At 37.3% G+C, this 17,671-nt stretch overlaps 1 pseudogene; it reads right to left on the reverse strand.

Moving 5' to 3' along the window:
• The window catches only part of LOC129395515 (RNA-binding motif protein, Y chromosome, family 1 member F/J-like), a 189,755-nt pseudogene that overhangs the window by 71,532 nt on the left and 100,552 nt on the right, over nucleotides 1–17,671 (reverse strand).

Genomic DNA, 17,671 nt, shown 5'->3' on the forward strand with positions numbered 1-17,671 from the left:
TTGTTTTGTCTGATACAAACCCTGTGTTATTTTATGGCTTTACTGTATCCATACATTACACGCCTCCAGAGAGTAGGCTTCGAACAGATGGAAAAATTATATTTGTGACAAACTTCAAGGAAAGGAAATGGTAAAATGGGAGAATAATTTCTAACTTTCTAACTGTTGGTCAATGCAGTTGTACATGTTTAGATGTAGACACATATTTGCACACTGCAAGTTTGCACATGTACATAGAAATTTATATGAGATACCCAAAATATATGGGTTGTGTGATTTTTTAATTAATCCACAATTTTATATGCGTGAAATTTGATAAGCGGTTACATTATCCATATTCAATTTGTTGTAAAGCCAACAAAATCTCTGTCAGCATTCATTTCAATTAATACAACAATGTTAACTGCTGATAGCTTCATTTTCCTTGTTCCGTGCTGGCAACCTGAAAGTAGATTCTCACTCTAATTAGCACTTAGGGTGCGATCCACAAGAGACTGTCACCTTGTTGTGGATTGTGACCTCTGATGACTGCTCTTTCTTCCTATAGCATTCCTACTTTGCATATTTAATAAACTTTGTGCATGGTTAAAAGGATAAAAGTGAAGTGAAATGTAGGCCATGCTGTGAAATGTTCCATGGTTTCTGTATCTCTGACTGACTTTTCATGCTATAGAGGACAAGAAAGACAATTCAATATGTTTCTTATTATCCAGTCCAAAGCACTCTTTCTTACTAATATGCCAAATCCATCACTTCAAGGCACTGACATCTAAACACGGCTACACGTCTCAAAATCTCTTCTCATTAATAACCGATACGTTAGTCACTGTTGTCCAGAACTGGAATCTGACTGTGAAATCCCCAGGTGGAAATTGCTATAATGGCTCAAACTATGGGAATGACTATTTTTCAGCATAATTGCTGCTGTCATCTTACTGAAAAATATCATATTAGATGGCAGCTTTTAGTTACATAAATTCTGTTATTAATTTTTAATGTCCCACATTTTTATGATATTGCACAAGTAAAGATCTTTGATAACTTAAATGGTAAACTGAGCAATTGCTAAAATAACTCACAGCACTTCAAACATTCATTTACTTACTAGGAGTGCCACATATCATCGACCCCTGATTAAAACAAAGTTGGAAAATTGGTTATTAAAATACGCATTTCAAGGTATTTTTAAAAACTACCCATACCATATATGATGCCCTATCTGCAAGGATGAAGCCTTAGCATAAATGTTTCAAAGCAGAGAAATCTAAACAATACTGGCAACATGACATCCCAATCATGTGCTCAAGTGTATATTTGTGCCTCTAGGGAGGCAACTTAAGTGGTGTGTAATATTACCATTTTCATTCTCCCCAGTACCTCTTTTATTTAAAACAAACAAATGTTTCACTATTTGCAAGAAAAAAATGAGTTCTTACTCTGTTGTATAACTGATATTTCTATCAGCTTGTTTTAATCTTCCTATGAACTGTGAATGCCTAGATAACTTTCAGTGTATCTGTAAAGTGGGAAGGTAACTGTACTTAGCTCACAATACTCTACTATGGGATAATATGACTCAAGAAATATACATTTGCCGAGATAACACCTGAGATATACTAAGCAATACATAATCCTTCTCATATCAAATGCCTATTATAATTATTCAAATATATGGCCATAATAAAAAGATAAGTGTTTTATATACAAAGTAAATGTCTTTTGCCTTTAATATCTCTCTACACTTGTCTTAATAACCTCAACACAAAACACCCATGGAATCCGTTTTCAGCTGAGCTGACTACCAGTTATTAGGGTTTAAGTAAACAGAATAAAGATTTTAAAAGTAGATGACTAGATACAAGAAATCACACTTTCACCATAAGAAATAATTATTCTCAAGTGCCACTGCAACAGCAAACTTGAAAAAAAAATTAAGTATAACATATTACAATATTCTAAAATCTAAAATTTCCTCTTTGAAGTCCAGTGGTTCATGCCTGGAATCCCAATAATTGAGAGGCTGAGAAGGGAGGACTGCTTCAGGCTGAGAGTTGGAGACCTGCACAGGTAACCTAGCAAGACCTAACTCTACAAAAGTAATTAATTAATTAAACAGGGCATCATGACACGCATCTTTTCTAGTTACTCAGAAGTTCAAGGTTGCAGTGAGCAGTCAAGGCACACTGCACTTCACCAGGCAAGAATTTGTCTCTAAAAAATAATACAATAAAACAAAGCAAAACAAAAACACTTTCAGGTGTTTTTTGAAAGTTTGTATAATTGCTCCAAGAGCATAGACATTGTTTAAAATTGAGCAGTTCATGGGGAATGGGCAGAGAAAATGGCTTATATTGTTTTCCAAAAATCAAGATAAATATGTTAGAATATTATGTACAAATATCTAATAATCGTTTGTGAAATAATTACTGACAAATGTCAAGTCATTGTCTTTATAGCCTTTTCCTTCAAAACATTCATAGCTTAATTGGAGAATGAAGAGAAGAACAATAATTGCAATGTACTGTGCAAGTGTTACAACGTGTAAAACTTAATAACTTGGTTGGAGAGGAAAGAAGTTCTTAACTGGGTTAAGACAGGTGTGGGGAAGCTTCTTAGGGCAGGAACAAAGAACAGGATCTGTAAGAATACGAATTTGCAAGAAGAATGTTTAGGAGAAAAACATTGTGGGAGAAAAGAAACATTCTTTCTGTCAATGATAGAAGTACTAAGAGTGCATATGATGCCATCTGCCCAATTCTTAGACCATAAATATTTCTTGAATGAATCAATGAATAAAAGATATTGGGAAAAGCGTTCTGGAAGGGATTTTAAAAATCCTAAAAGGAAAGGTAAATACCCTTGACTTTACGATTTTGCCTGTTTTTCTCTATGTTCTTCTTAGTTTACTACCTCATAAGCTCCGTTTTACTTTTTGGTCTTTTCACAAATATCATGCATGAGTCATTCCTCAGACTGCTCCTCTCTTGACCCTTTGATAGTATATTTTTCTCTGATCTTCCTTTGTGTGTGCTCCTGGGTTTATATGCCCACAGATACCACAGAGGTCAATCACCTCTCCTGGCACTGTTCTGTAATAGAGAGGCCTGGCCCCTGTGAGGCATGGTTCCTAGGCTCCCATAAAAATTACTTCCTGTTTCAGTTCAGTCAAGGGGTGACACTGCAGAGATTAGAGAACAAGAACATGAGAGAAGCCAGTTTGTTTCCCTGTCCTTCTCAGCAGGGGATACGTTTCAGCAGTGATTCCACGGCCTGCAGGAAACACTGCGTGTGTTTCCGTTTTCCATGTAGTGACCATAATCCCAGACTGGCTCTTCTAATGCCATTTTCTGCAGTTGTCTTCTCTAAAGGATTTGGGTGCTATTTTTGGAGATTTAAATAAAATATATTGATGTGGAAGGGGGACAGGGAAGTGCTGGGTAGAGCAGGGCGTGTTCCTTGGCTTGGGCTCCACCCTCAGGCCTGTGCTCACTGACCTAGGTGAGGACGGCACTTCTGTTTTCTTGCCCAAATGTTGCATTTCCCAAGACCACCCTGGCCTGCCACACCTCCATCCTGCCACACCTCCATCCTGTGATATAAGAAACCCCCAGATCCTAGCAGGCAGTGATCCTAGCAGCTGGACGTCTAGAGGGACCATTAGCAGAAAAAGTCACAGCAACTGGACCTCGAGAAGACACCGGAGGAAGGAGAGCACAGAGACTGAGGCTGCAGGCCATCCACCGCAGAAGAACACCGAGTTTCGTGGAGCTGTGGGAGGAGAGCGCTGACCTGTCCCATTCCAAGGGAAAACTGCGTTCCCGCTCCATCTCCCTTCTGGGTCCCCATCTATCTGCTGACAACCTCTACTTAATGAAACCTTGCACTTATTCTCCAAGCCCACGTGTGAGCCAATTCTTCAGGTACACCAAGGCCATAAACCCCGGGATTCAGATAGCCTTCTGTCTTTGCAGTAAGTCAGGATGTCTGATGGAGCTGACTAACACAAGCCACCGACGAATGGACCATGTAACACATGCCCTCTGGGGATTCAGGAGCTGTAAACATTCACCCCTAGACACTGCCTGGGATCAAATCCCCACAACCTGTCCTCATTGCACGCCCCGCGGGAGAGGGGATTAGGGACTTCTTCCCGTTTCAATATGAGTCTGTTTCCCATGCAGTGTGCTTTCTGTAATACTGCAGTGTTATCTCATTGCATATATTTGACAAAATAAGTTACAAGCTATAAGTAATGTGAGAAGAAAAAAAATCGTGGAGAATAAGGAAGAAAATGAAACGTTGTATCAGTAAGGAATGTTTTTACTTCAGATAACGTAAAAAGTAAGTAACGGATGTCTATTTTTCACATGTGAACCAGCCATAGTTAGGCACTTGCTGCCTTTGATCAGTTGCTCTGCTGCATGGTAGTAGCAGTGACTTTTTTGCTATTTTCTCCAAGGTGAAACCTAGCTGAAATTCATCACCATGTTGAGTCCAGTTGTTCCCAGCCAGCTTTGCCCACATCTTGGTTTTCCCCAGTGTTACCAACTCCTAGTTTATGCAACTATTTTAATAGTGTATTTTGCTAGTCATGTGAAACAGCTGCCTGAGATTTTCTATGCTCCTGCAGTCACCTAGTATTTTTGCTATCTCAAATTATGTGCCTTGCTCATTTTTCTCTTCAGGACACTATAGGATGTTCTTTAGCTGAATTTTTTAAAGAGCATTGGTAAACCAGTTTCATTTCTGTCAAATACTTCTGGGAATTTCTGAAAAACTTATACAAGTCTCAGCTAAACACCTGGCACTGGCCCACTGCCCATTCAGCTGCCTGTTACTGACTTCTTCCGTTAGACAAGATCCCCCAGGCAGCAACTGCATGTGTCCCCTGGCTTCCACTTGGTGTCCTAAAGACCAACATCTAATGTTTAAAACATTTCAAGTCTTAGATAGAGCATAAAGTTTTTATAGGATACAAAACAGCAATCAGACGCAAGAAATTGAGTCATTCTTCTTTAAACTCTTATTTGTAATTATTTTGTAGTTTGTCTTATTGGAAATTAGAGACCCAGAGAGTGGAAACAGTGCTTCTTCTTCAACCACCCTAATGCATCTCACACATCTGTCTCATCATTTGCTCTGTATGAGATGTCCATGTATGAGCTCCCATAAAATGATGCATAATTTATATATGCAAATGGTCCTATGAAACAATATTATCTTTTAAACATAAATCCACATTCAAGAGTAAAGTTTTTCAAAACCAGAAATAATTTACAGAATTGCTACATAATGTGGCATAATTATCATAATGTGGAAATGGAAATTCAGACAAACTTTCACATTGTTACTGAGAGGACTGTTCCTTGAAGACCTATAGTTCTGGCTATCTGCATTCCAGGAATATTTTTATTATTATTTATTACCATCTCACGATGAAACGGCCCACTAGGTTAGATTTTTCCATGATAGAGTATTTGACTAAAGAGTCAATAACTCTTGCAACAGAGAACACCCTTAGAAATTAGCTTATAAATTAGTTGACCAGAGTCTCAAAGTTCCCAAGGCCAATTCTTAGGGTTCAATCTCAGACTGTAATAGTGTTTTCTGCAGAACAGTGGCTTTAAGTAGCCAGACATTTTCACATTTATAATCTATTGGTGGAAAGCCTGGTCCTAAAGTAGGAGCAGCGGATGCATCTCTCCTTTCATGACAAGTTTGACACTCAGGAGATGATAAATTTATAGGAAAAAAATGGTTTTCTCCATTTATCTTTGGCTATCTGTTCCCAGATGAAATTAGAGTAAATATATGAAAGACATTTCAAAACATACTGGAAAAAATTAAAGAAGAATATATTAAGAAACAAAACTTTAGCCAGTATCAATCTTTGACAACAAAGTTAACCATTTTAACTATACAGTATAAACATATTTACAAATAAAGTGTATGCATAGGGAAATGTTTCTTGCATTGTACACACTTTCCCCAGTGATGTTCTAGGCACTCATTTAAAATAGGTCATTGATTGAATTACAACTATAACCTTACTGTAAATAGTACAGTAGAAACTTTTCTAAAACAGAGCACGTGTACACATTGGTTGGTCGTCCAGTTGTACTGTTTCTTTTGTATGCATGTGTGTATGTCTATGTAATTTTAGATAGTTATAGAGAATAGATTTTGGGCAAGTAATTAGAAAGTAATGAGATTCTCTTTGTAGTAAAAAGGAAAATGATTAACTTTAATTGACATTTTAGTTGAACAGTAAAACTGTATAAGAATTTATCCTGCTCAGGGAAAAGATGTATTGTGTTTGCAGCCTGAAAGAGTGCTTTCCTGAGTAAGCCAGTGTTGGTATTTACTGCAGAAATAGATTTGTTTTGGTAGACTCCTGTAGCCAGCTACCTACAGAGAAGGAAATCCTACTAGAGAGAATTCTAAATAGAATAGTTAAATAGTCTTTCATTTGGGTGAAGCATGCACATATGATATTCTTTTATATTCAGCATAATTATAAACATTTAGTTTTAATACACTTTCCAAAAAACTAATTATAAAAATTAACAAGAGAATTGTATATTCCTCATTTAAAAAGTTTCAGCCTATTCAAATCTGAGAAGTCCACTCTGAAATACCTGAAAATGAGATATGAAATGAATAAGAAAAGAAAATACAGCAGAATGTACCAGATGTATTTTATGTGTTGGACGTACATATATCTGTTAGCTTTTAGTGGCAGTCAGAGTGCAGTCTACATAATTTTATTCATAATAGATGCCTATGCATGATATAGTCACACATAAATATTATTTCTCTGAAGATTGAAATAGAAAGCAGGGAAACACAACACGGCACATATGCTGAATTACATTTAAGCAAGTGTGAATTATATAGTTAAATGATCTCTTCAAGGGGCTTCTTATCACTCTCTCACTGGGTAGTCTAAGGATTAATTAATTAAAGTTCCTAGGCTCTTTCAAGCTAAGAAACACTATATAAGTTCTTTGCATTATCTTGGTAACACGAGAGTGAGGCATAAGTGATTTGCAACCTCATAGGCTCTTTGAAATGTGTGTCTAGGCTGATTGACAGTTTTTTCTAACAGTGTCTTATGGATTGGAAGGTGCTTATGAAATTTGAAGATGAAATTTGCTCTATTAAAATCATGCTAATCTGCAAAAGCAATCTTTGTTCTATATATATGTAGAGAGAGGTTTCTCAAACTAGAAGGAAACTTTGGATATGATTTCAAAGGTAATATAATAAGGTAGAATTTTGACATCAATTATAACTTGTCTATTATTGTTTCATTGTCTCAGCTATTGCTCTCTTAATTAGTGCAACTAAAGTCTAGTTAATTTGCACAAAGGTAGCCATCCCATTTTATTAGCATGTTTCAGTTATGTATCACTGAAATAAGGTCCATTCTATAATGTAATATATTATTTCATTTAATGATTTATTTTACTTTTATTTCCATTTTTATTATAAATTCAGAGAGTACATGTGCAGGCTTGTTACAAAGGTATATTGTGTGATGCTGACGTTTAGTCTTCTATTGATCCCATCACCCAGATAGGGAACCTTGAAACCAATAGGAAGATTTTCAGCCCCTGCCCCTCTCCCTCTGTTCTCACTTTGGAGTCCCCAGTGTCTAATGTTCTTATCTTTATTTCTGTGTGCACCCAAGTTTTAGTTCCTATTCATATGTGAGAATATTCTATATTTGATATTCCGTTTCTTCATTAATTTGCTTAGGTTAATGGCCTCCAGCTGCATCCATGTTTCTTCAAAGGACGTGATTTTTTCTTCTTATAGCTGTGTACAATTCCAGGGTTAATATGTACTACATTTTCTTCATCCCGTCCACCATGGATGAGCTCCTAGGTTGACTCCATGTCTTCACTATGGTGATGAATATGAGAATTCAAGTGTCTTTTTGATAGCTTTAATGATTTATTTTCTATTGAGCATATACATAGTAATAGGATTGCTGGATGAAATGGTAGTTCTATTGTTAGTTCTTTTAGAAATCCCCAAACTGTTTTCCACTGTGACTGAACATTCTCACCACCAGTGTATGAGTTCCTTTTTCCCTGCAACCTTGCCCGCATATATTATTCTTATGATTATTATTTTGGCTTTTTAATAAAAATAGTCATTCTGACTGGTATCTTATTGTGAGTTTGATTTGGATTTCTCTGATGATCAGTGATGTTGAGCACTTTTGTTATGTTTCTTGGCCACTAGTATGTCTTAAGAAGGTATCTGAAATAAACATTCAATTATTTCCTGTACTAATACGTGAAATTCTGCCTGTCCTTCTCTCTTCTCCTACTACATGATTTTACATGGATAATCAGTCAAAAAATGTGACGTGCTGGTAACATTTTATTTCATACTTGTAAAATATTTTTCTTTTAAAAATACCACATTCTAATTTTTAATTTTTTTAATTCCTTGGAAGTGACAATGGGGACAGGGGAGTTTTAAAGCAATTAGTTCACAAGATGATTCCAATGTAAATGGTACATTATTCATTATAAAATTAATTTGTTTTTGAGTAAAATTTTAAAAATATATACAAATACAAAATAATATAAAAAATACCAACTAACCCCACTTAAAAATAACAGCTATTGATACATTCCCTGTTCTATTTACATGACCTCTGGTTGTAATTGGAATATATGCCCTCAGGTTTGTTTCCTTTCTTCCATTTCCAGAGGCACCATTATCATGAACTTGTTATTACCTTTGTATTTTTTAAATTTATTAAAATATTTATTTGTAAATAATACTGGTGCTTTGTAAATTTTTAATATTTATGTGAATATTATAAGGTGTGTATTATTTCGCATATTTTTTGTTAACATTCTTGGTGAGAGCTGCCATTATTGATGGCATAGTTCTCAGTCTACTGAATTCTCATGTTCCACGATGTGTTTATTGAAATGCTACAATGAAAAACCTTCCCTATGCCTCCGAATACACAGGTGTGAGAGTTTCTAATGAATACATTAGAAGAATGGCTGGACTGCAGTGTGTGTACCATTTTAACTTTGAGGGGATGAAATATTCTCATTAGCTCCCTGCACTACCACTTTATTAATATTTTTCATCCATGCTAATTGGCTTAGCACTTGTCTTAGATTTCTCATTTTTAATGAAGTACTATTATGTTACATTGATTAGAACCAGCATGTGTGTTAAATGTTCATTTTGTTTAATAATTATAGCTATTGTGAGGCCTCTATCAGTACATGAGAAAAATAAAATGTTAACAGAATGATGACTTTAGTGGGGAGACAAATCTGAAAATCAACTTCATTTTCCTGACACAGTTCACACAAAACATCGATTCTGCTACTTTTTCAAGGAAGCATGCAGCAGAGTGAGTAATAATAAATCAATATGCACTGAGTACATGGTGCCTAGGGATGGGTAGTTTCCTCCAATCTTGCCTGGTGATGGGAGAAGTATTTGACATAGTTTTTGTTTGTTTGTTTGTTTGTTTTGTATGTGGTCCACTTAATGACACTCCCAGATCATCATATGGTAGGTTTGGGGAAAATGAAGGAAATAATAGGTTAGGTATTTGTAAATTATGTACTGGAAACAACAGCTTAGCACACAGAGAGTTGTTAATTGGTCTGGCCACAGTGGTTTTGTCATTTCTCATATACCCTACAACTATTTATTTATGGGCTGTTTGCTAATGACTATTTTTTTAAAAATCTGTTTCAGCAGCAATGACCTAAAAAAATGCAACTACATATTTAATTAAAAACTATTCCCTATTAATAGTTTTAATTAATTAAACTAATTAATTAAATGATTAATTAAACTATTTAATTAATTAAACTAATTAAATGATTTAATTACTTAAATTATTAATAAAAACAATTTCCCTTTCAATTAAATTATGGGTTGAAAAGTGTCATGGTGTAATCGTAAAGCCTTGTAGTCCATGTTGGGACCACAAGGCTAAAAGTGATATCCTGAAATCCAGAATATAGAGGATTGAGGGGAAAAACCAGCTGCTATTTCAGAAGGAAACCCTTAGTTATATTAAGAAAACTATGCCTGAAGATGACATTTCAACAGGTTTAATATGTGAATTTGGAAAAAAATTAAGCATATAATTCTGCGATACTTGGCTTTTTATTTACATCACATTGCTATTTTTTAAAATCAATTGTGCATATTTTTTAATTTTAATTTTTCTGCAGTTAAGAAATATGCATGAGTAGTTGTTAGTATGTTAACTCCATTAACTCCCGAAGAAATTCCAAAAGCATTGATTAATGCCATTTAGACGCTTCAAACAGAAAATTAAATGAAAAAATGGTTTGAATTTTTCATCAATCATTGGAACCAAAATAAAGCTGTTGAAATCTTATTGTTCCAGAAATAAAACATTGAACAATGTGATAAATAGTTTTTCATGTTCAGTTAAAAAACTAAACATTGTCGATGACTTTTATTGGTGACAAGAAGCAGCAATTTTGGAAAAGCTTGCAAGTAACTTCATTTAAACGTCAATATAAAATTCAAAGATATGCATTTTCCAGAAAAGAACTATGGATAATTATTGTTAAGAAACAGATTAATTCACATAAATATGTTCCAGAATTATTATTCTGCCTACTATTTCTAATATTTAAATAACAATGTAAAGAAGTTATTTTTCTGTTTTGCATCAAGATATGTAATTGTGGTTTTAAATTTTTGAAAGCATTTGATTTTCAAAAATAGTTGGAAGATAACTATTTCATAGATCTATTGATATAGTAAAAACTATTTGACTATAAGGAAATAAATAATAAATCGATAAAACAATAAATTAAATAATAAATGATTTTATATATGTTAGTACTCTTTTATCCTCAAAAAACTTTCTATTGGGACAATAAAGGTTTTAGTCACCCTAATTTCAATAAATGTCACTAGAGAGTCCTGTGGATTGATGGAAAAAAATTACCATTCCTTACATTCTTGACTGCACTCAGTATTATTATTTTAATAGTTGCCAAGCTAATGAACAAAAGTTGGTACCCAATGTGGTTTTGATTTACGTCCCTGGATTACTAATGAGCTCAAGCATCTAGCCATTTTTCCTTGGTCATTTGACTTTATTCCGTTCTAAAAAGGATCTAACTATTTACCTGTACTGCTTTCTTCTACTGGGCTAGATTGTATATATGTTTTCTTGTATATTTGTAAGACTTATTTTGATTATTTTGGATACTGGTATTTTTATTTATATTGTCTTAGTCATTTTCTGGAGTTTTATAAACACCCAAGATAATTTTTAGAATTTATGATCTGAAGATTTTCAAAAAGCTCACTCAGAAGTCATTTGTGGCCATAATGCTGACTTCAAATGAAAACATAATTTTGCCACTTTAGGAAAACATACTTTAAAGATACTAATTAGAAAGCACGGAAGTGCTCAATTCTATCTTTTTAATAAAAGTTGCATTTAAATAGTCATTTCAACAAAATCCTTTACCCTTACAGTAAGAATCAATTATTAAAATTGATTACCTAGCTCCTAGATGGTTTTCTAAATATTTCACAATTGTCATTTTGGCAATAATCACTTAGCATACTTGTGAGAATTACAGGTTCTCTAGGTCTCATTTCAGATTATTGTACCAAGATTTTGAAGGAAAATAGCTAGAAGTATCTAGATATATATTTTATGACCCAAGAAATTATTTGGGGATGTTTATGAAACTCTGATCTGACACATAAGAGAACGTAAAACAGCAATGACAAAGAAACAAGCAAACAAACAAACAAACAAACAAAAAACGAACCAAAAAAGAAAAAAAAAAAAACCACACAAAGAACATCAAGCTAGGAATCAGGAGTAAATACCTTATCTTTTCCTAACTCCAGCCTTCTCAAGTCATATGGCCCTATATTCTTTTTCATTCTTGGTAAATACTAGTCCAACTATCTAGCACTTCGCGGTATTAATTAACCTGTTAGTTTGCAATTTAGCAAAATACATGAAACCTATTTCTGAATATTTTCTTTAGAAACATGTTTCTAGCTATACACCATGGGTCAGTTAATGCTATTTATGGTTATAAAATAGCAGTATTTAACAAAAATATTGGACCACTCTCACAAAATTACCTTCTGTAAATGTTCCACTGCTACTAAGATTACATTGACAATTCGGAGACTGTACTGACATTTTGAATATCATATATTCAAGGAAGATTGGAAAGTGTCTTCATATGTCATTGTCTACAATGATAAGACTTAATACTTGTATTAACTTCCAAATTTTCCTGTGTTAAAGCAGGTGTGCAGGTATTGGATGACAGGTAGGCCACTGAAGCATAACTGTGGATAAAGTTGCAAAAGTTTTGGCGAAATTGCACATAACAACATCTCCACAGAAAATTTAGATTTTGGCTCAGCTAGGAGATGTTGAAGAAAATGACTTTTTTTTATTCTTAATGATTCCCCAGCTGGTTCTTAAAGGGAGATAGCAAAATATTGTGGAAAGAGGTAGTTTTGTAATCTGAAATTAGACTTTAAGAGAAGTTAATTATTTTGAGACTCAAATTTCAGATGTATGAAGTGGGGTCCAAAATATCTAGGACCTGTGTGTGTAGTTGTAAGGATCATATTATAACAATTGATTCTATTTGCCTTGTACTTATCCGTAAAAAAAGACATCATTTAATTGTGTTACTTCATATAGCTTTGTGTGGGCATTTTTAAGGGACATTTATCTCATGATAAATAAAATAGTAATACTGGCAGCTAATAGTACTTACTCCAACATTGACATTGCAGAGCTCCAGCTGTTCTGTAAAGAAACTGACATGAATTCAAAAAACAGTGGATGATTGAAGGTTACTTAGTGGCCATTCTTTATTTACTAAGACTATGTAATTCTCGGAGAGGACACACAACCTGTGAAGAGTTGGATGTAAATGATGAAGAGTCATTGAGAAAAGGCTGCCTCAAGGATCATCCTCTACATTCCTAGCTTGAAATACAGGGTATTTGGTGCTGCGAATTTCTGAAATAGTGGAATACTGTACGAGGAAACATGTTTTGGGCATGAAATGAAGGTCTGGTTTTGGTATGTGGAGATGTAAGGCATGCAGTTGGATATGCCAAGTCTGAAGGCAGAACAAAGATCTGGCCTGAAGTTGGGAATTTCTTAATGGTCAGCATAGAAAGGGTGTTTTAGCCTTGAGAAAACCCAAGAGGATCCATGACTGAAATCTGAACAACTTCAACACCTGTAGATTTAGTAAAGATGCCAACAAAATACACACCAAGTTCATATTAAAATTAATAGGAAAAGACAAACTACTTAGTGAGAGGTATTCAGGCAACTAGCACTAGGTAGCTATTAGGTAGCAAATTTGGGAAAAAATAAAATGTATAAAGAATCTTTGATCAGGTTTCCAAATATACAAAATAAAAACCACTTACATGTTAGAAGACAATATACAAAATGATATTATGTTAATGGTACTATTTAATGCTAATAGACAAAATGAAAATTATTGTGAATTAAATCAACAGACAAGGTATTTTCTATCACTGTCTTTTCTTCTCAATTTGTGTGTTGTTTTAATTCACTAAGCAATGACTCCTCTTAATTCCACTACTTTTTATTTAACACTACATTTGTTTTTCATATGTGCAATATTACACTGTCCAATAGAGAGGAAATGCAGAATTTGGGCTATTATATCAGAAACACCTTAGCTTTTCAGATTTGGGCATCTGGAATGTGTTTAATTTAAATATTTTCATCAGGCCTTGATTTTTCAGATTTTGGTAATCACTTTTCCAAAATAAACAATGTCTGACCGTGATGACTACAATAAAAATAAAATTATGCTGGATTTTAAGAAAATTATGTAAATTTGATGCTTTTTTGGGGGTGTTAGGACAGTGGAGACAAAGTTTTACTCCTGTGGCCCAGGCTGGAGTGCAGTTGTGCGATCTTGGCTCACTGCAACCTCTGCCTCCTGGCTTCAACCGATTGTCCTGCCTCAGCCTCCCAAGTAGCTGGGATTACAGGCACCTGCCACCACACCCAGCTAATTTTTGAATATTTAGTAGAGATGGGGTTTCACCATGTTGACCACGTTGGTCTTGAACTTCTGACACCTGGTAATCCACCAGTCTTGGCCTCCCAAAATGTGGGGATTACAGGTGTGAGCCATCCTGCCCGGCCTTCAAATTATGTTCTCATACCCACTCACACAATTTATTGTAACTATCTGCATGTTCTCCTCAGGTGGGGGAAAAACAGTATCAGAGTTCTTGAAGAATTTATGAAAGAGAGAATGGCAATACTACACAAGGTTTTAACCTATTCATAATACTGCATTTAGGGAATAAAAACATTACCTTTAAAATCCTACTAAAGTATTGAGTAAATAAATAAAATATATTATTTCAATAACTCTAAAATATGTGTCCATGAAGAAAATAGAGGGAGGCTTCAAAAACATAAACATGTCAGTGAGGCCAGGCATGGTGGCCTGCATCTGTAAGCCCAGCATTTTGGCAGGACAAGGTGGGTGGATCACTTGAGGTCAGGAGTGGGAGATCAGCCTGGCATATATGATGAAACCCAGTCTTAACTAAAAATACAAAAATTAGCTGGACATGGTGGTATGTGCCTGTAATCCCAGCTCCACTTGAGGAGCTACCATTTGAGGCTCGGTTTGGGCTCAGCCACGGCCCTCTCACCCTCCACACGGATGTCCCCCCGAGGCCCATCTCTATGTCCTCACAAAATGGCTCTCCGAGGCCCATCGTTTTCTGTTACAGGAGGCTGAGGCAGGGGAATCGCTTGAAGCTGGCAGGCGGAGGTTGAGGTGAGCCAAGATCCTGCCACTTCACTCCAGCCTGGGTGACAGAGCAAGACTCCTTCTAAACACACACACACACACACACACACACACACACACACACACAGAAACACACAAAACTAACAAATGAAAATAAAAAATTTGTACTAGAAAAAGTACTCACAGTCAAACTCACATATCTAACAGAAAATAATGTCATTTAAAACAAATTTCCACAAGAGACAAATAAGAGAACAAATTTATCAGCTTGCATATAAAGTTCAAATAATAAACTGAAGAGAACCACAGGGTGAGAAAATAAAAACATACAATTAAGTACCCTAAAAGAAGCTGAAAGTCGCTCAAAAATGTTCTGGATTCTATGGCTCTACATTGCAAACATGACCACAAAATTTGCCAGGAGTAGAACAATCAAAATGTATCCTAAAACTCAATATACACTTCAATTCTCACATAAGAATTGTAATGGAAAATGGACGCGTCTGCAGCATTTCCATATGAATCAGAACAAACACTGTTTCTTTGTACTCATTGTTTCACTATTCTAAGAAAATAACTTCCATATTAATATTAGGGGATGTGAAAAAGCAGGTCTTCATCATGATAAGTAACACTGGGTGTCCAAACCACTACTCAGATAGGCCTTAAATCCCAGCCAGTTCCCCTCCCTGGACAAACACCAAAGGTCCCAGCCATTGTGCAATCTCTTTACATTTCCTCCCCTGTGAGCCCAGTGTGGTCTTCCAGATTCCCTGTGCAGTGGCCTCTCTTGTCCCTGGGGAGCAGGGCAGTGTGAGTGACGATGGCAGAGGGGAGAAAGCATGTCAGGGGACCCTCGGGTCATTGTAACAGAAAACGATGGGCCTCAGAGAGCCATTTTGGGAGGACATCTGCCTCGGGGGGACATCTGCCTGGAGGGTGAGAGGGCCCTGGCTGAGCCCAAACTGAGTCTCAAGTGGTAGCCAGCCTCAGGGCAGGGAAGGGAGCCCTCTAAGTTTGATGAGACAGCTACCCCTTGAGACTTGCTTCTCACCCTCCGACCTTAGACACTTATGCCTCTTAGGTGACTTAAGGTGCCCCAATCCTGCAATGAGGATGTTACAGTTCCCTGATGGCCATTTGTCCAACAGCCCATGGATGGCGTGGGATTGCTCACTGCAGTCACCTCCCTGAGGCTTGGATTCTCCACGTGGGGCACAACTCCAGGAATCAAAGGCCTCTCAGTCCCCAGCCCTAGACCACTCAACTGGCCTCCTCTCTGTTCCCTCTCTAATGGCCTCCCTCTCTGGGGAAGTACTGCAGGGGATTGAGCCTGGCACACGTGGACTGTGAGCCCTTTGGAATTGTGGGCATGGAAGAGCAACACCCTAACTGGCATCCTGAGTATGGCAGGCTCTGGCTGATGATCTGGGGTACTGCAGAAGTGGGTACAGGACAGGTCAGGTCATGGCTCAAAGTCAGTTCCCCAGAGGCCAAGGCAAGGTTCTTTCCCATGATGTCCCACTGTGGCACCCATCTCAGGAATCCTGCCAGAACCTGGGCAGTCATGGTCAGCCAACCGACCGTAGAAGCTCAGGTAGAAAGTGTAGCGCCTGCAGCTGGAGGCTTGACCTTCATGATCCCACAACCACTGGACTGCAGTGGAATGAGACATCCTGTATCCTGGAAAGAGAGAAGTCAGAAAGGTTCATGACAGACCTACCCTCCCACACATCAGCTTCCCTACCATGCTGGGAGGCACCCCTTACTGAGGAGTCCAAGGCAATACTCCTGAACGATCACTTCATTGTGGAAATAAAGGTTGTGACAAAAGGAAAACTTCGTCTTACCGTCGGTACCTGGGATGGCTGAGTTCCTCCCCTTACCTGGCCAAGATGGAGAAAGAAGACGACCTCAAAAGACCATTTCATGTAGCTGGGCTGAGGTGACCTGCTAGCTGGAGTGAAGCATGTATTTCCCCTTCCTAGCTCTCCCGCTGAGACACCCCGGGTCCGAGGGGGATCTCACCCTGACCCAGACAACGGACCCCTCCCGCAGACCCAGGCTCCTTAGCCTGACCTGCAAATCCATCATGTAGCTTAGCAGGTCTGACTTCATCATTGTTTGTGATCCCGGCCAACCAACACCTGGGTGTGACGCACAATCTGCCTCTGGTCAAGGAGCCACCAGATGATTAGGTGAGCGTGCAGGTGTGTCCAGAATTGGTGGGTTCTTGATCTCACTGACTTCAAGAATGAAGCCGCGGACCCTCATGGTAAGTGTTACAGCTCTTAAGGTGGCGCGTCTGGAGTTTGTTCCTCCTGATGTTCGGATGTGTTCGGAGTTTCTTCCTTCTAGTGGCTTCGTGGTCTCGCTGGCTCAGGAGTGAAGCTGCAGACCTTTGCGGTGAGTGTTGCAGCTCTTAAGGCAGCGCGTCTGGAGTTGTTCATTCCTCCCAGTGGGCTCTTGGTCTCGCTGGCTCAGGAGTGAAGCTGCAGACCTTCGCGGTGAGTGTTACAGCTCATAAAAGCAAGTGTGGACCCAAAGAGTGAGCAGTAGCAAGATTTATTGCAAAGAATGAAAGAACAAAGCTGCCACAGTGTGGAAAGGGACCCGAGCGGGTTGCCAATGCTGGCTTGGGCAGCCTGCTTTTATTGTCTTATCTGGCCCCATCCACATCCTGCTGATTGGTAGGGCCGAGTGGCCTCTTTTGACAGAGCACTGATTGGTGCGTTTACAATCCCTGAGCTAGATACAAAGGTTCTCCATGTCCCCATCAGATTAGTTAGATACAGAGTATGGACACAAAGGTTCTCCAA

This window comes from Pan paniscus, chromosome Y (genome assembly GCF_029289425.2).
Source record: "Pan paniscus chromosome Y, NHGRI_mPanPan1-v2.0_pri, whole genome shotgun sequence".
In the NCBI taxonomy this organism is placed as follows: Eukaryota; Metazoa; Chordata; class Mammalia; order Primates; family Hominidae; genus Pan; species Pan paniscus.